We start from the raw sequence: 16,292 nt of genomic DNA on the forward strand, positions 1-16,292 counted from the left end.
TTGAGGATTACAAAATTAGCAATCGAATAAAACGACATTTGGCAACGGCCAATCAATATTTTGCAACTTTTGGTTCAATTGTGCGTAGATCTCTTCAAACAAAAACCCCACAAAAACACATGCAATGAACTTCCAGCCTTACTCAAAAGCCTTCCCGTGTGTTGAGGTAGAATTCCCTGCACACAGCGAAAAAAAAATTTAAACCGATAACTGATCTCACATCGTTTTGGATCCAAAAAGTGTCCTACAATATTTCATCGCTGTCGTTGTTTGCGGTTTACAACAGAAGCCCGAGGTGAATAATGGGAAAACTTTATAGCATGATTCTGCGGCACGCTGTTGAGGGGAGATAAAAACGGTAACAAATACACTCCTTCCCACCAGGACTTCAGTTTGTCTACACTGGGGCAATGCCTATGGAACCTACATACCTTCGGAATGTGCGAAATAGTTTTTATACACAATTTACTCAGATCGTGGTCAAAACGCAGCAGCAGTACCGTAAAGTCCAGGCTTTACACTCTGCAAAATAAATGACTGCTCTCCCCCCCCCTTCCTCTGTTGTAGCTAATCGGTTTAATCCGCAGTATTTAAATCTCGGATTGGTAATAAAATTCAAACACTTGCAGACTCGACACCAATACACCCCACCCCGCACAAGACAACCAACACGGTAATCAAGGCGAAGGCGAGATTATTCCTGTGCTTGTGCTTCCCTAGGCCTGCCCGAAGCATCGGAGTATCCGCTTCGGGATTATCCGCAAAGCGCACTCTGGCCCGCGGCTGCCATCTCCTCAGCAGCAAGCGCATTAGCCAGCCACAGCCCTCAGGGTCACTCAGAGGGAGGGAGCTTCAATCTAAACCCTTTAAACCTTTACACCGCTCCCGGACTTTATCCCTCCCCTCACCTCCTCCTCCTCCTCCTCTCCCTTACCAGACGCGGGTTCATCGCTTCCAACGCGGGGGTTGAAAGATGTCGCCGGCCACTCCACCGTTGTGGCTTTTATTCGCTTTGCATCTTAATGGGAAAGATCCGCAGCGCTCTCCCCACTCCGACGTCGACATCAACTCAACAGCCATCCATCACGCGCTTGACGTTTGGAAAATACCAGCACCGACCTCCCAACCGCCAATCCCACAGCATCGCCCCAGCTGGCCAATCACAGCGCGCCTTCAGATCTGACCAATCCCAGTGCGGCGCCGTCAGACCTGACCAATCTCAGCGCGCCATCAGACCTGACCAACCCCAGTGGGGCGCCGTCGGATCTGACCAATCCAAACGCGCTGTCAGATCTGACCAATCCCAGTGCGCCGCCGTCAGACCTGACCAACCGCAGAGCTCCATTCCACTTGACCAATCGCAACTTCTCATTCCCCAAAACCAACCAATAGAAATCCTCAGAACTCCCGAAGCTCAGCAAATCACCAATGAGACGGCGGGTTTCGAGCAGCCGGTTCCAATTGGTTTATCTCTCCCCGCGAATAGCCAATGGAGTCTGCGATTCCAGGTTGCGAAAGGTTACCGCGTTTTGTTACTTGGCTTTTATTAGAACAGCAATGAATCAGAATTACATAGAAATCCTACAGTACAGAAAGAGGCGATTCGGCCTATTGAGTCTGCACCGACCAGAATCCCACCCAGGCCCACCCCCATATCCCTACATATTTACCCATTAATCCCTCTGACCTTCGCATCTCAGGACATTAAGGGGCAATTTTAGCATGGCCAATCAACCTAACCCGCAGATCTTTGGACTGCAGGAGGAAATCGGAGCACCCGGAGGAAATCCACACAGACACGAGGAGAATGTGCAAACTCCACACAGACAGTGACCCAAGCAATGAAATATAATTCCCCCACTCCCCATCCCTCCACCCCCCCCATCCCCCATTGTTTACATTGTTGTTCAGCTAGATTGTTCAGCTAATTTCAGTAATGCAGGATGTTTGGAATCAGCACAGAATGAAGCCTTTTGGCCTGCATCCTCCATGCATGCTCTCCACAAGAACAATTCACCTTGTGCTGCTTCCCTAGCTTTTCCCATTTTTTTCCCCTTTTCTGCTAATGACTAAATTCCCTTTAAATGCCACAATTAAATCTGTTTTCACATACACTGTGCATATTCATTCACTGTGCAAAACAGTTTTCCTCCTGTCACCATTGCTTTGTTAACAAATTACCTTAAATCTCTGGTTCTTGGTCTTTCTACCAATAGCCCAGTCCAGATCGTATTACATTCATGGAAACAGGCTATTTCGCCCAAGCAGTTCATGCCCTGTTATACTGCACTCAAGCTTCCCCACATATTCCTCATCTAACTCTGACAGTATATTCTTTATTCCTATGTCCTTCACATTTATTTAGCTTCTATTAAAAGAAATATACTATTCACTTCAAATGCTCTTGGTTGAGAGTTCCACATTGTCACACTTTCTGGATAGGGAAGCTTCCTCTGACTTGATTTCTTAGTGGCCATTTTATACTGGTGGCTCCTAATTTTGTTCTTCCCCACAAATGAAAATACTCTGGGCCAAATCACAATTCTGTACAAGTTAGTGGATTTTTAATGGACTAAAGCCAGGTTTTGTGCCTGTGTCTAATCTAATAAAACTTTTCATAATTTTAAGACCTCCAAAAGGTCATCCCTAGACCTCTTTTCAAGAGAAAAGAGACTGAGCCTGTTCATCCTTTTTTGTAGGCATAGTGTTTTGGTTCTGATATCATCCTTGCAACTCTTTTTTCATCATCTGCAGTGCCTCTTTTTATAATATGGCAACCAAAACGGTATACAGCACTCCAAATGTGGTATAACCAATGTTTAATATAAGGGTAGCTAGGGGTCAGTTTAGATCAGTTGGCTGGACAGGTGGTTAGTGAATGATACCAATGGCGTGAATTCAATTCCTGTAATAGCTGCAGCAATTTATAAAGGAATGTCTTGTCAACCTTCCTCTTCACCTGAAGTGTGGTGATCCTCAGGTTAAATCAGCACCAGCCTATGATAATCAGGGACAATTGACTTTACCTTTTTATAAGGTTAGCATATTTTCTCTTTCTTTGAATTATAGCACTCAGTTTATTTTAAAGACCGGTTGCTCCAGTTTCCTCCCACACTCCAAAGATGTGCTGGTTAGGTGCATTGGCCATGCTAACTTCTCCCTCAGTGTACCTGGACAGGCACTGGACCGTGGCAACAAGGGGATTTTCACAGCAGCTTCATTGCAGTGTTGATGTAAGCCTACTTGTGACTAATAAGAACACAAGAAATAGGAGCAGGAGTAGGCCATCTAGCCCTTCGAGCCTGCGCCACCATTCAATAAGATCATGGCTGATCTGAAGTGGATCAGTTCCACTTTCCTGCTTTCTCCCAACAACCCTTAATTCCCTTGTCTGTCAAAAACCTATCTGCCCGTGACTTAAATATATTTAGCGAGGTAGCCTACACCACTTCAACGGGCAGAGAATTCCAGAGATTCACCACCTTTTGAGTGAAGAAGTTCCTCCTCAACTCCGATCTAAACTGCACCCCCTTATCTTGAGGCTGTGCCCTCTAGTCCCGCTATCCTTTCTAAGCGGGAAGAATCTCTCTACCTCTACCCTATCTATCCCTTTCATTATCTTATACGTCTCTACAAGATCCCCCCTCATCCTTCTAAACTCCAGCGAGTACAGACCCAGTCTATTTAGTCTCTCTTCATAGTCCAACCCCCTCATCTCCGGTATCAGCCTAGTGAACATCCTCTGCACTCCTTCCAAGGCCAAAATATTGTTGTGCAAGTGCGGTGACCAAAACACAGTACTCCAGCTGCGGCCTCACCAGTACCCTGCACTGTGGTGATCTGAAACCCATAAGTATTAACCCTGCAGTCATGTGACAAATTAATTTTCAGAGACTGCAGTTGAAAATATCCTGAACAAAGTAAATCCATCCAGGAGAAACATCTGAAAAAAGTTTATTTATTTTGAATGCGATTGAGTTTATTTCTGAATGTGATTACTATCACTAGAGAGGTAGTGCTTGATAGACTAATGGGACTGATGGTGAACAAGTCCCCAGGACCGGAGGGAATGCATCCCAGGGTTCTGAAAGAAATGGCAGAGGTGATAGTGGATGCTCCCTGCTTTCATATTCTATCCCCCTCGCTATAAAGGCCAGCATCCCATTCGCCTTCTTGATCACCTGCAGACTGGGTTTTTGCGACTCGTGCACAAGGACCCCCAGGTCCCTCTGCACTTATAGCATGCTGCAGCTTTTCGCCCTTTAAATAGTAATCCCTCCTACTATTATTTCTGCTAAAGTGGATAACCTCACACTTGCTAACATTATACTCCATCTGCCTGGTCTTCACCCACTCACTCAGCCTATCCAGATCCCTCTGCAGACTTTCCACACCCTCCACGCAATTTGCTTTTCCACTTATCTTCGTGTCATCAGCAAATTTCGTCACCCTACACCCAGCCCCCTCCTCCAGGTCATCTATATAAATGGTAAATAGCTGAGCCCCAGCACCAATCCCTGCGGCACTCCACTAGTCACCAACCGCCAATCAGAATAGCACCCATTGATACCAACACTCTGCCTCCTATTAGACAACCAATCCTCTATCCACGCTAACACCTTACCCCCAACTCCGTGCACCCTAACCTTCTGTAGCAACCTTTTGTGAGGCACCTTATCAAAGGCCTTTTGAAAATCGAGAAACACCACATCCACCGGTTCCCCTCTGTCTACCGCACTAGTCACATCCTCATAGAAATCCAATAAATTTGTCAAACACGACTTCCCCTTAACGAATCTGTGCTGCGTCTGCTCTATCAAACCATTCCTTTCTGGATGCTTCACTTTTTCTTCTTTGATGACAGATTCAAGCATTTTTCCAACTACAGACGTTAAACTAACCGGCCTATAATTCCCTGCCTTTTGTCTGCTACCTTTTTTAAACAGCGGCGTAACATTAGCCATTTTCCAATCTTCTGGCACTTCCCCGGAATCCAGTGAATTTTGGTAAATAATCACTAAGGCATCCACTATTACCTCTGCCATTTCCTTCAGAACCCTGGGATGCATTCCATCCGGTCATGGGGACTTGTCCACCATTAGTCCCGTTAGTCTATCAAGCACTACCTCTCTAGTGATAGTAATCACATTCAGAAATAAACTCAATCGCATTCAAAATAAATAAACTTTTTTCAGATGTTTCTCCTGGATGGATTTACTTTGTTCAGGATATTTTCAACTGCAGCCTCTGAAAATTAATTTGTCACATGACTGCAGGGTTAATACTTATGGGTTTCAGATCACCATGATACAACAACAGTGACATTAGTCATTGATTCTCATTGTTACCCAAACCTGAAATCAAATGTTCTCTTTTATATGGCACTCTGAGACCAAAAGTCTAAAAATCCCATATTCCTCCTTAAACAATGGAGTGTTTATACTTCACAAATGGGTTCAAAGCATTCTCTTTCAGCACCATGAAGAAATAAATATCAGCTATATAATACAATTTAAATGCCCCATAGTCAATAATAAGTTGCAACCATCTTAACAGGTGTTGTGGCCATTTTCACAAAGTACGAACTTACCACATATAATATCCAAAATCCTCATGCTTGTATTGAGCATGACAACACTATAGTTAATCATACATTGTTATTTTCTAAAAATTCTCTTTGTAAGCTACTAATACATTAAACCACAGAATGGAATACCCCCTCATTCTTAGCCAAACCAAAAAAAGCACTTCATAAGTATACAATGTAAATGTCCTTCATGTGGACATTCAATTTTCTCAATCAACCCAAAGTGATTTTTAGCTCCTGAAGGTTTACTCCTGTTCTTTTCTTAGCCTGGTAACTTGCAATTTTAGAACTGTATTGCAGTGGGATATCCTTCCAAAAATTCTCCCTTTAGCCCAAGCTAGGCGGCTCTTCTAGATTTGTTACAAGTCCCCATGAATTTCGTCTTTTCAATCTGATCACAAGCTTTCAGCCACATTTCTTCATGGTAAACTGTCAGGACTTTTTTGGTCTCTAACTGTTTCTTCTGTCCTGGATCCAGGAGACAACTCAAAACACTCTGATATTCAGTAATATTCTAGAAAAACCTATAATTTGATCTTTACAATGGCTTTCTCTGCATCCTTTCCCATTGCAATGGAAATCATAAGGATCTTGCATCTAATTAGCTATTCTTGAGAGCCCAAATCTCACTTTCATCTGGGAATTAAATGGACTGCTTAAAGCACAACAGTTTACAACCCAACACTTTGGAGACACACTCCACTGTTAACACACAGACTGTTTCTATTGTCTCCAATCTTGCACCTTCTGCCCAGTAAAACAATCTAATCTTTCCTTTGACCTCTAACAACCAAATCAACCCGACTTCAGAACAGGTCATATTACCCCCTTCATTTTATCTTAAAATTAAGGACACAATCCCAAATAGAATCTTATATACCTCATAACAGTAATAGCAGGAGGGTTCACATGTAGGAAGATTTGGAAGGTTAATAGGAAAAGACAAGGCACTGGTGCAGAGTAGCAATAAAGGTAATACGAACTAGATTTGACTTGATTTATTATTGTCACATGTATTAGTGTAATTTCTTGCGTGCTGTATGGACAAAGCTCTACTGTTCATAGAGAAGGAGAGTGCAGAATGTAGTGTTACAGTCATAGCTAGGGTGTAGAGGAAGATCAACTTAATGCAAGATAGGTCCATTCAAAAGTCTGATGGCAGCAGAGAAGCTGTCCTTGATTCCTCGGTATGTATCTTTTTCCTGATGATAGAAGGTGAAAGAGAGTATGTCCAGAGTGTGTGGGGTCCTTAATTATGCTGGCTGCTTTTCTGAGACAATAGGAAGTGTAGGCAGAGTCAATGGATGGGAGGCTGATTTGCATGATGGACTGGGCTTCATTCACAACCCTTTGTAGTTTTTTGTGGTCTTGGGCAGAGCAGGAGCCATACCAAGCTGTGATATAACCAGAAAGAATATCAGAGTATTGTATTATACAAAAAAAAATCAAAATGCAAATGGACTCAGCCTTCACATGTAGAGGACTGGAATATCCAGTGGAGTGAAATTAGTTTCAACTGTACAAAGCCCTGATAGATCACATCTGGAGTACCATGTACAATTATGGGTAGCATACCTTTATTGATCCTGGAAGGGGTGAAATACAGATTTACGACCTTGTTACCAGGACTCCAAGGGTTAGATCATGAGGAGAGATTACATCAATTAGGCATTTTCTCTGTAGTATATGGGAGTTTTTCAGATTCTGAAATTGATGGGTTTGAGAGAAACATTTCCCATTTCAGGGGCAAGATTCAGACTAACAGAAATAACCTTAAAATCAAAGCTACATCATGAGAAGAAACAAAACATTTCTTCATGCAAAGATAGCAGAAATGTGGAAGTTTTTCCAAAAAAAAGGAACAGATGCTAGCTCTGATAATTAGACTTGAGATAGATATATTTTTTCAGACTGATACATTTCTGCTGGCCAAGAGTATTGAGGAAAAGGGGCCAAAGCAGCATTGAGTTAGATTACAGATCAACTATTGAATGGCAGAACAGGCTAAATGGCCTACTCCTGTTCTAATCACAGATGAGCCACACCAATCTTAACACCAAAATTCACAATGGTACACTTTCTAACAGAATTTACTTTTCCTATCACTAGCCTGAAGATGCCAAGTCACTATCGCCACTATTGCCCAAGTGTAATCAAAGTAACTCAGCATTTGCCAACAATCAAATCTTGAATCTTCTTTCTTTGCAATATACCCACTGACCCATATAGAAAAGCAAAATTAGTGCATTATTACAAATCCATCCCCAGAATTTATCAAATAGCAAGTTTCCAACCTCAGCCATGGGAGAAGGGAGTAACAGGAAGCGGAACAATTGGTAGCTGTTTTCCTGGATGTAAAGTTATTATGACTACCTCTTTTAGTAGTACCTGTAAAGACCAGGGAGGGGATGGTGGTGATAGTGGGTGGTCAGTGTGGGTTGGAGGAGGCACTTAGCTTCTTCATCTGGACAACAGCAAAAGGAAGAAAATAGAACATACTTCCTTTCAAAAGTTATAAGCATGCTTCTATCAGGAATAACTGCACTTTAAAATGAATTTCTCCAAAAATTGTAATTATTAACATTTAATATTTAAATTTAAATCACACAAAATCAATTAATCAGGTAACTGATTGGTATTGGAACAGGATAATTTACCTAATATTCTCAGATTTACCATTATTTTCTTCTGTTCTGTTTCAGATTATCTGTTCATCATATCTAGATGGTGTGTAAAAAGGTGGCTCAATTTAGCACAACTCAGGTGAACCAGGATTAGCTTCTAGGAGCAACTTGGGTAATGCTTTTAGATTTTCCTTTTCACGTGAAATGACTCTGGCCTCTACTCTGTCACGTGGCCAAGATTCATATTAGATTACTGATTAAACTGTATTTGTCCAGGGTGGTTATGTAATGTCGAAAACATGTGTTTAGAAACACGTGTTTCGAAAACAACTCGATTAAGTTGTTCACAAAGCTCTTAATTTAGCTTAATATGAAAACGCATTATGCAGTTTGAAATTGTTGAGGGGTTTGAGATTTTAACCCAGGGTGCAGAATAAGACAGCTAATTCCAGCTCTGATGTTCGAGGAATGCCAATCAGCCTCAGTGACCAAGAATTGGGAAACAAAAAAAAAAGCTGGATTCCTATATCCTCAGGAAAGCTACTTTTCATGCAAAAATTAACAAATAATAGGAATAATGGATGTGTAGAGTATAGGGCTAATGGTAGGACTCTGAATAGTGTGGATGAACAGAGGGATCTAGGTGTATGTGTACATAGATCCCTGAAAGTTGGGAATCAAGTAGATAGGGTTGTTAGGAAGGCATACGGTGTCTTGGCGTTTATTGGTAGGGGGATTGAATTTAGGAGCCGCAGCGTCATGTTGCAACTGTACAAAACTCTGGTGCGTCCGCACTTGGAGTATTGTGTGCAGTTCTGGTCCCCACATTATAGGAAGGATGTGGAGGCTTTGGAGAGGGTGCAGAGGAGGTTTACCAGGATGTTGCCTGGTATGGAGGGGAGGTCCTATGAGGAGAGACTGAGGGATTTGAGGTTGTTTTCATTAGAAAGAAGGCGGCTAAGAGGGGATGTTATTGAAACATATAAGATGATTAGAGGTTTGGATAGGGTGGACAGTGATAGCCTTTTTCCTCAGATGGAGAAAGCTAGCACAAGGGGGCATAGCTTTAAATTAAGGGGTGGTAGTTATAGGATGGATGTCAGGGGTAGGTTCTTTACCCAGAGGGTGATGAGGGATTGGAATGCCCTGCCTGCTGCAGTTGTAAATGCGCCTAGTTTGGGGGCGTTTAAGAGATCCGTGGATAGGTTTATGGATGAAAAGGGTTTGGTTTAGGTTAGAGGGTCATTGTTTTTTAACTGGTCGGCGCAACATCGTGGGCCGAAGGGCCTGTTCTGCGCTGTAATGTTCTATGTTCTAAATTACATGGTCATATATATATCAGCAACAAAAAAAACTTACATTTTCTAGCATTTGTCAGGACTACCGGATCTGGCAACCCTTTGCAGCCAATGAAGTGCTTTTGACCTGTAGTCACTGATAGAATGGAGAAAGCACAGCAGCCAATTTGTGTACAGCAAACTCCCACAACAATATGATAGTGACCAGTTAATCGTTTTTTGTGATGTTGAATGGGGATAAGCATTGGCCAAGCCACAAGGGATAAGTTCCCTGCTCTTTTCTGAAACAGCGCCATGAGGTTTTTTTTTAAACACCCAACCAGAAATCAAAAGGAATCTCAGTTTAACATCTCATCTGAAAGACATCATTTCTGAAAATGTAGTGTTCCCTCAATAGTGCACTGACTGACAACTTTCTTTTTCATATCGAAACCCCAGAGTGGGACCTAAGCTGGAAGCCTTGTGATTCAGAGGCGAGTGCACTACCAAGTGAGACACGGCTGATGTACAAGATTGTATATCAGTTGCATTTCAAAATTACAAGCACATTTCAAAAGCAATTAAGCCAAATTTCATAACAAATTAAGGTTACCCGGAGCAATTGGTCTGATATGATCCAAGCTGATTTTAATACTGGACAAATCAGATCCCAGAGGGAAACTTGGATTGATAAATCTTCACTCTTAAGAAACCACGGAGGTAAGTTACTGAACACACGCACTGGAGTCTGCTGATGAATCTTTAACATAAAGAAAAAAGTTAATTAAAGAAAAAAAGCTATATTAGTGCAAACAAAAAGATTGGAAAGATCTCAATCCTAACACAAGAAAATGGTCAAAATATTCATTATTCCTTCACCTGGCAATATCTTGACAGACATGTGCAAATTCAGAAGGATAACACCATTTACCATATTTATCTTATAATTTAATATTGAGGATAAATATGTGGTATATGTGAATTGTGGTTCGACAGATGCAACCAAACCAGGTTCATCGGATTTCTCAACAACCCACCCCAACACTTGTTACACTGTGAACCAATTAGTCTCACTAACTCTGCCTTTCTTATAAGGATTTCCAATCACCACATTTGGAAAACCCACCTTGGAATTCTCTCCCAAATATCGCTCCCACTCAGATGACATTAACAGGGATTCACCTCGAGTTTCAATCTCACTTTGAGATTCCTGTCCTCTCGATGTCCTGTCCATGTACACTCAAGCTTCACGTTCCAAGTACAATTTCAAACCTTTGGCCACGTCAAGCAGAACACCTCTGCTCTGATGGGTACACCTTTATCCTTATGGCCTGCAGGAGTCATGAACCTTCAGCTGCCCTCTCAGAATTTCACAGAGCCAATTGCTCTGCTCTCTTTTCTCAACTTTACTTAACAGGATCTGTGTGATCTTTGTCCTTATCCTTTAATTTCTTCTAGGACCTGTTTCTGCCCACTCTCTGGTTTGGAAATTTCTCCCTGCCCCCTCCATGGGACAGTTTCTCTTGAATGGCAGGTGTACAGTTTCACGTTCTGTCACTTTTCCTTTGCACTTGTGCTCAAAGTCAATTCCCAACCTGAAGATGTGAAAATGGACAAACTGTGTATGTGTCTCTCAACCGCGCAAGTCCCAAGGCCCAAAGAGAACTGTAGTTCTTGAAAGATGACTCAGATTTGTTTCATCACTGATCTTAAAGGAGCTATTTATGGTCAGCTTCACCATAAGAAATTTATACATTGTACACTTTGTAGTATAAACCTTCAGTGATAATTCACACTTATATTTGTACAGCACCTTTAATGCAATGCAGCATCTAAGGTGCTTCACAGGGGCATTATAAAACAAAGCATGGCACTGAGCTGCTTAAGGAGATATTAGGTCAGATGGTCAGAGGTAGAATTTAAAGGAGTGTCTTAAGGGAAGAAAGTGAGGTAGAGTTGAAGAAGTGGAGAGAGGGTACTCCAGTCGCCCAAGCCCCAGGCTGTGAAGGTATGGCACCAATGGTGGGGCATTTAAAACACGGGATGCATAGGAGGCCAAAACCTGATGAGCCTGAATATATTTCTTGAGCGTTTCTGCCTCAAAGAGATTACAGAAGAGAGGTGAGACCATAGAGGGATTTGAAAACAAGGATGAGGATTTTAGAATCAAGACACTGTTTGACCAGGAGCCACATTGTGGGTCAGGTAGTAAAGAAGTGATAAAGGAATGGAATGCGGTTTGAGTTCAACAGTTTTGAATGGCCTCAAGTTTAGGTTAGAAAATAGGAGAATTGCTAAGAGGCGCTGGAAAAGTCTATTCTAGAATTAAAGAATAATTAGAATTAATGAGGGTTTCAGCAAATAAGCCGAAACAAACAAAGCTGGGCAAACACAACCAGTTTGCTCTACACAATAACATGACAAATCCACTAGCATATTTATAGATATTGAAAATCCACACCATTACACATGTGGAAGCTTAGATATGAAATTACTAATCAGTACTAATATTAAAAAGAAAATAAACACAGGAAATACTTGGACTTTTGCAGGCCATTTATATTAAACCAGTGAAAAAGTATAAAGGTGTCACAACAGCAAGACTGAAAATTTAAAAATGTTAAAAATTACATTAAATGCTAATTTTTTTAAAAATTGCAAACATCTTTTAAACTTTCATGGTCAACAAGCTTGCTATCAAATGTTTAAGAATGTCACTAGATTCAAGCAGACAATCGATTAATAAATGGTGTACCACGACTGTAAATAATAAACTCAGATTCAATAACATTTGTTTATTCAATTACTATTTATCAGGTAACACACGATCCATGTTAAATTTCCTTTGTAGGCAAAAATATACCATTATAATTCTGCCTTCATAGGTTAATGGAAACAAAGTTTTGCTAATAATTATATTTCAGTATTTGCTTTGGTGTCAATATTTCTTAGTAATGGCTTTAACAGTGCCCACTGTAGTGTAAGTGATTAAATTCCTGCTTCTGGAGGTCCTGAAAAAATTTGTAATTTACTGTCACCTCTATATTGCATAAAGTATATCAGGCAGAATACACAAAGCATTGGGATCAGTTTTACAGACTTCCCATGTATTTAAGTGAACAGTAGATTTTTAAAATTGCATTATTTTCTAATGCAGTCCAAAAATAATCAGGTCGTGCAATGGAGTCTTAAATTTACACCATCAACGTTCATTTAGAAGGATTGCCAAGACTTTTCATGCTTTGTTCTAGATGCCATTATGAAAAACTTTAGAAAGAATCACAGTTTAATATTAAAGCCACACTCTCGTCAAAGCAGATAGGCATCGGGCTTATTTCTGGTGGACACACTGCATGAGGCCATGCATGAACTCCTTTCTTACCATCCAGTCTTAATATATACCTCAAACTCATCGCTTGCTATTCTGCCATATTACTAATCCCTTGCTATTCTGCTATGTAAACTGAACGTGCAAAATAGAAACAGAAATTGATCAAATCACTAAATTAACATCTGTAAATGTTATTAAAGTCAATACATCAGGTACAAAAACTGGATGAGATTTATGGAGAGCAAGACAGACAAAAATGAATTGGAAAGGTTGAGGTAACAAAATTATGAAAGTTACAGAATGAGTGAATAAACAAAGCAGGGAAGTAGACACTTAACAGATTTGTTTTCCTTAACTGGTGCTTAAAACTATATATAGCTCAATACGGAAAGGAGTCAAGAGTGTCATATCAAAGAACACTATTTTCACTGTAGCTATTAATGTATCAGTTACTTTATGGGGGAAACAAAAATTGCAGTTTGCAAATGGTGTTTTACATCTACCTCACTATAGGCTAGCTGTTGGTGCAGCAAGCATGAAAATATATGTAGGAGGAAGCCAATGCCTTCAATGGATGTCAAGTCAAATAATTTACGAAAATTGTCAAAGTTTACTGGAGAGGGTGCAGATGAGGTTTATAAGGTGCTGCATGGGCTCAAGGGTCTGAGCTATGAGAAAATATTGAATGGTCTAGGGCTGTTTTAATTGGAGCAGCGAAGATTGAGAGGGGACCTGATGGGATGCAGAAGACTATGAGGGGCATAGATAGGGTGCAGGGGAAGGCAATTAATAAGGGGTAAATAACCAGTGGACATATATTTAAGGTAGATGATTAAGGGGGAGTTGAGAAGAAACATTTTAACTCAGAAGATAGTGGGAGTCTGGAACTCACTGTCTTAAGGGGCTATTGATTCATAAATTCTTGTAACATTAAGAAGCATTTGGATATTCACTTGCAATGCTGTAACCTCCAGGGCAATGGGCCTACGTGATGGAAACTGGAATTGTGTACTCAGATCTGTGTTGACTGGCATGGACACAATGGGCTGAATGATCTCCTTCTGTGTTGTAAACATGTAGGAATCTATCTAAATAATAATGTTAGCAAGGAAACTGATCCCTGTTCAGAACTTACTCCAATGAACAAGACACCTCTAGGGGTGGAAAACGGTTAAAAAAAATCAAAGCAATGTAACATTTATGTTGCTTCAATTTCCTTATGGCAAGATCTCAAATTTAAGCATATGTTGGCTCATTATTAAAACACACTGTTGCCTCGATTCAGTGGTTATCTAACAAATCACTACCACTGCAACTGAACAGCTAAAGCCCAGAAAATTCAGATTTACTTGACTGAATTTATAATGTTTAAACATAACAACCACTTGAGCTGCTAGCCAGGTTGACATGCTTGCAGTATTCAGTCAGCACAAACGTGATGCTCTGGTCTTCATACAACTTGTATACATCACGCAAGTACATACTTCCAAATGCACCATGGTGTTGAACACAAGATCTCAACAGGTGTGTGGGGCATGAAGTCCAACATGACTGAGGAAACATTTTTTTTCTCAAAATAATGTGACATTGTTGTATTTCAAATGCGTCAACTTGGATCGCTTTTCCAGGAAACAGACGATCCTTTAAATTGGGAGCCTTTCTACTGTAATGGTCCACATTCAACCCTCATGCAGCACTATCAAAACAGAGGACTGGTCATTTGTTTGTGAAACCAGGTGCACAAACATGCACGGTGAAAATATGCTTTCAAGACAAAAAACTGCATTTCAAAAATAATTCATCAACTATAACTTACTTTAAGTATTTGCAAAGAATGTGAAAGGCAGCATATGTAGTCAATCCAAGGTAAATTAACAATTTTTATTTAAAACTATTTTTTCACAACATTAGCAAAGTTATTTCAATGTTAGCCTTTATACAGGTTAAGTACTGCAAAACACATTTGTGATTGTGGAAAGTGATTGACTTTGGTTTTTCACATATTATGATGCAACTAAATCAAAGTAGAGATTCACAGTATCTCACATAATGAATTACATTGTATACAAAACTTACCTTGATGACTTGGTTGGAAATTTAGACTTCAGCACAACAGAACTTTATTCAATGAGAATTAAAGTAGGGGGCACACATTATGCAGACTATTGTGACAATCCTCAACTTTGTAAAATATCGGAATTAAAGTTCAGTAAGAAGATGCATTATCAAATTCATTAGAGAGTTGTATTTTTACAAACACAGTGATACTATTTCAACTTAACCTATTTAAAGCCACTTTTCTGCCTAACCAAAATCGGGAATAGATTGCAACATGCAAGTTCAGGGTGAGAACATCAATATAATTTTTAAAACATCAGAACAGCACTAATAAGGTGGCCTTTTAAATCATTTACAATTTACTATGCTTAGATCATGATCCTATACACAGTAATAGTTGCCAAAGACTACTTTATCAAGTTTTCATCATGACAGAAACAAAGCAGTCATCGATATCCTCTGTTCAAAGGACATCAATTTTATGATCCGAATTGATGTGCAGTTTATTAATCTCCATTTTACAACTTGCAGTTGTTATGCTAATCTCAGCAGAGTTTGTGTAGAATCATCTGATTGTGGATCCAAAACCAACATGTCTATGAAATTTTCATGCATTTCATAGCTAGAATTAGAACGGGGAAAGCTGGTTGGAAAAGGAAACAATAGTCTTCACCATATTTAACGAGCAGAGTGCTTCAGTGAATATTTCATGTGACTTCAATAGTTGCCTGGTCCTATCTTAGCTCAACAGTAAAATTATAAATATTACAAATCCACTCACTAATCTGGCATTTTTAAGAAATGTGGAGATGCCGGCGTTGGACTGGGATAGGCACAGTAAAAAAATCCCACAACACCAGGTTAAAGTCCAACAGGTTTATTTGATAGTATGAGCTTTCAGAGTGCTGCCCCTTCATCAGCTGAGTGAGATGGTTTGTCACTCATTTGATGAAGGGGCAGCGCTCCAAAAGCTCATGCTACCAAATAAACCTGTTGAACTTTAACCTGGTGTTGAGAGATTTTTAAGAAAAACATGGACTTTTTTCCATCCTACCATATGTAAATATACTGCCTGCACCTGGTATGTCTCATGTTTGATTGCCAACATGCAAATAAATTGATGTCACCCTGTGCTTTACAACTGACATGTTTCCCTGCACCAGAAACAATGCTAGAGTGCCACTCCTGATTACAGCTCTAGAATAACAAAATATTAAGTATGTGTAGCTAAGACTGAATGCAGAACTGATGTTCTCCATAACTGAATCATTTAGCATTATGCGTTCACATGAAAAACGACAGACTTGGATTTACCCAATAGAACAAGTTACTTAATTTGCAAGAACAGATTAAAAAATGTTGGAATTTTAAATATTAGGCAGAGTGTCAATCCACAACCTTTTTGTGACCATCAT

General features: G+C 40.3%; 1 protein-coding gene across 3 annotated transcripts in view; it reads right to left on the bottom strand.

Moving 5' to 3' along the window:
• Nucleotides 1–1,125, bottom strand: part of zfyve9a (zinc finger, FYVE domain containing 9a) — a 117,353-nt gene extending 116,228 nt beyond the window's left edge. Inside the window, exon 1 of one of the 3 annotated variants that reach the window (XM_080195465.1) lies at nucleotides 935–1,125. The gene's annotated coding sequence lies outside the window, so the exon portion shown is untranslated. Of the gene's footprint in view, nucleotides 1–142; nucleotides 163–220; nucleotides 296–934 lie in introns of those variants that run through there. The other 2 variants (XM_080195466.1, XM_080195467.1) reach the window with 2 other exon arrangements.
• Between the last annotated feature and the right edge of the window lie 15,167 nt (nucleotides 1,126–16,292).

Source organism: Carcharhinus amblyrhynchos, chromosome 9 (assembly GCF_965287045.1).
Source record: "Carcharhinus amblyrhynchos chromosome 9, sCarAmb.v2.hapA, whole genome shotgun sequence".
NCBI classification, from domain to species: Eukaryota; Metazoa; Chordata; class Chondrichthyes; order Carcharhiniformes; family Carcharhinidae; genus Carcharhinus; species Carcharhinus amblyrhynchos.